The sequence below is a fragment of the Tachyglossus aculeatus genome, chromosome 1, assembly GCF_015852505.1.
Source record: "Tachyglossus aculeatus isolate mTacAcu1 chromosome 1, mTacAcu1.pri, whole genome shotgun sequence".
NCBI lineage: Eukaryota > Metazoa > Chordata > Mammalia > Monotremata > Tachyglossidae > Tachyglossus > Tachyglossus aculeatus.
In genome coordinates, this window is record NC_052066.1 from 20,350,770 (window position 1) to 20,353,928 (window position 3,159).

The 3,159-nt window shown below is 44.9% G+C and overlaps 1 non-coding gene across 1 annotated transcript; it reads left to right on the forward strand.

Moving 5' to 3' along the window:
* The first annotated feature begins 2,443 nt into the window (after positions 1 to 2,443).
* LOC119934573 lies at positions 2,444 to 2,581 on the forward strand. The gene has a single exon (XR_005452971.1). It is a non-coding gene; the product is annotated as a small nucleolar RNA SNORA7 (small nucleolar RNA).
* Positions 2,582 to 3,159: the final 578 nt, after the last annotated feature.

The following is a 3,159-nucleotide window of genomic DNA, read 5'->3' on the forward strand; positions in this document are numbered from 1 at the left end:
GAAGGGAGGTGAGGTAAGAAGGGGCAAGGTGATGAAGAGCTTTAAAACAATAGTGAGGAGTGTTTGTTTGATACAGAGGTTGATAGGCAACCATTGGAGATTTTTGAGGAGGGAGGTGATGTGCCCTGAATGTTTCTGTAGAAAGATAATCTGAGCAGCAGAGTGAAGTATGGATTTATTGCATGCTTATTGTGTACAGAGCACTGTACTAAGTACTTGGGAGAGTACAATATAACAATATTTGAGTGATGGATGAGGCCTTCCTTGATAAGCCACTCATTGCTCCAGCCTCCTTGCCCGCCCCTCTGTGTCACCTATGCACTTGGATCTGTACCCTTTAAGCACTCTGAAAGTCATCCTACCCCCACTTCCAGATCATTTACAGCTTGGCCCCCCAGACTGTAATCCCTCCTCTAGACTGTAAACTCATTGTGGGCAGGGAATGTGTCTCTTTATTGTTGTACTATACTCTCCCCAGCACTTAGTACAGTGTTCTGCATACAGTAAGCACTCAATAAATATGATAGAATGAATGGGTTTATGTGCATATCTTTATACTCTGCTTCTTCCCTCTAGACTGTAAGCTCGTTGTGGGCAGGGAACGTGTCTGTTTATTGTTCTACTGTACTCTCCCAGGTGCTTAGTACAGTGCTCTGCACACAGTAAGCTCTTAATAAATATGATTGACTGACTGACCAATGGAACTGAGTGATAGAAACTGTCACCTTCTTTTTTGGCTCCTCACTGCTTCCCATTAAACTGATTCCCACTTTCGGGAGGGACAGCATTAGGGGACCAAGCCTAGCTGGAGATGGTGCCCGGTGGGAGGGACTGTTTTCAGAGGACATTCCTCTCATGCATTTGGGGATGCCTGGATTGATTATAGTGATACTGAGGGAAGCAGCATGACTGATTGAAAGGAGAACATGCTTGGGTATGAGGAGACCTGGGTGACCTTGGGTAAGTCACTTAACTTCTCTGTGCCTCCTCAGTTTCCTCAGCTGCAAAATGGGGGTTCAATCTGACTCCCTCTAGTTGGACGGCGAGCCCTTTGTGAGACAGGGAATGTGTCCACCTTGATTATCTTTTATCTACCCCAGCACTCAGTACAGCACATAATAAGTGCTTCACAAGTACCATGATAATAATAATAATAATAATGGCATTTATTAAGCGCTTACTATGTGCGAAGTACTGTTCTAAACACTGGGATGGTTACAAGCTGATCAGGTTGTCCCACGGGGGGGCTCACATTCTTAATCCCCATTTTACAGATGAGGTCACTGAGGCACAGAGAAGTTAAGTGACTTGCCCAAAGTCACACAGCTGACAATTGGCAGAGCCGGGATTTGAACCTATGACCTCTGACTCCAAAGCCCGTGCTCTTTCCACTGAGCCACGCTGCTTCTCTGATAATGATGTTGATAACAATAATAACAATAACAATAATAATAATAATAATCCTTATTCCCTTACATGAACAATTGGTTTCAAACTAGGCTAAGAAGATAATGAGACTAAGACTTCCAGAAAGGCAAAACATGGTGGCTTAGATCTTCCATTTCCAGTATTAATGCCACTTTCCTATCCCCTGTAGACTCACCTGTAGACTCAAAACTTCTTGGTAGACTGTAATCTTTGCGTGAGCAAGGATCATATCTACCAACCTTATTGTACTATAATAATAGTAATAATAAGTGCTTACTACGTGCAAAACACTGTTCTAAGCACTGGGGGATATAAGGTGATCAGGTTGTCCCACGTGGGGCTCACAGTCTTAATTCCCATTTTACAGATAAAGCAACTGAGGCACAGAGAAGTGAAGTGACTTGCCCAAAGTCACACAGCTGACAAGTGGTGGAGCAGGGATTAGAACCCGCAACCTCTGATTCCCAAGCCCGTGCTCTTTCCATTGAGCCATGATCAGTCAGTCAAACAATCTAAAGCAGCCCGTGTAGTGGATAGAGCACAGGCCTGGGTATCAGAAGAATTGTCATTTGTCTGCTGTGTGACCTAGGGTTAGTCACTTAACTTATTTGTGCCTCAGTTACCTCATCTGTAAAAATGGGGATTAATCCTCTGAGCCCCAGATAGAATATGGACTGTGTCCAACCTGATTAACTTGTATCTAACCCAGCCCTTAATACAGTGTCTGGCATATAGTAAGAACTTAACATATACCTTAAAAAAGATAATTCAATAAATCATTATTATGAATCAGTGTTTTTTTAAAATGCTTACTGTGGACAGAGCACTGTACTAAATAAACATTTGGAGAAGTACAAGATAATTTTTTGATATGATCTCTCCTCTCAATACCCCGCTCCAGCACTACGATCTGTTTCATTTTCCTCTGCCATCACAAAAACACTTAAATAAATATCTTCAAACTCTGTCATTTCCCACTATCTGTCATTTATTTTAGTGTCTGTCCTCTCACTAACCCCTCTCAGGGTCGCACCTGGAGAGTTTCCAGTACTCTACCGGTCTCGACTTTGGGAGGGAGAGTTAAGCAGAGGCCTACCCATTCCATCCCTAGATTGGTCAGTGGCAGGTGAGTGGAAAGCAATCTGCTACAAGTCAAAACCCACCTGGGCTGGGCAGCATCATCATCATCAATCGTATTTATTGAGCGCTTACTGTGTGCAGAGCACTGTACTAAGCGCTTGGGAAGTACAAGTTGGCAACATATAGAGACAGTCCCTACCCAACAGTGGGCTCACAGTCTAGAAAGAGATGGGAAAGGAGGAGGAAAGGAGATGGGAAGGAGATGGGAAAGGAGGAGGGAAGGAGATGGGAAGGAGATGGGAAAGGAGGAGGGAAGGAGATGGGAAAGGGGGGAGGAAGGAAGGATAAAGTAAAGTGAGCAGGAGTCCGGAGCGGCCCGTCCCCTCACGCACCCACTGATGGCGGATCCCTCAAGGCCTTTCTGTGAGCCCCACATGGGACTGTGAGCCCCACATGGGACTGTGAGCCCCACATGGGACAACCTGATCACCTTGTAACCTCCCCAGCGCCTAGAACAGTGCTTTGCACATAGCAAGTGCTCAATAAATGCCATCATTATTATTATTACTATTATTATAAGTGGCAGAGCTGGGATTAGAACCCACGACCTCTGACTCCCAAGCCCAGGCTCTTTCCACTGAGCCACGCTGC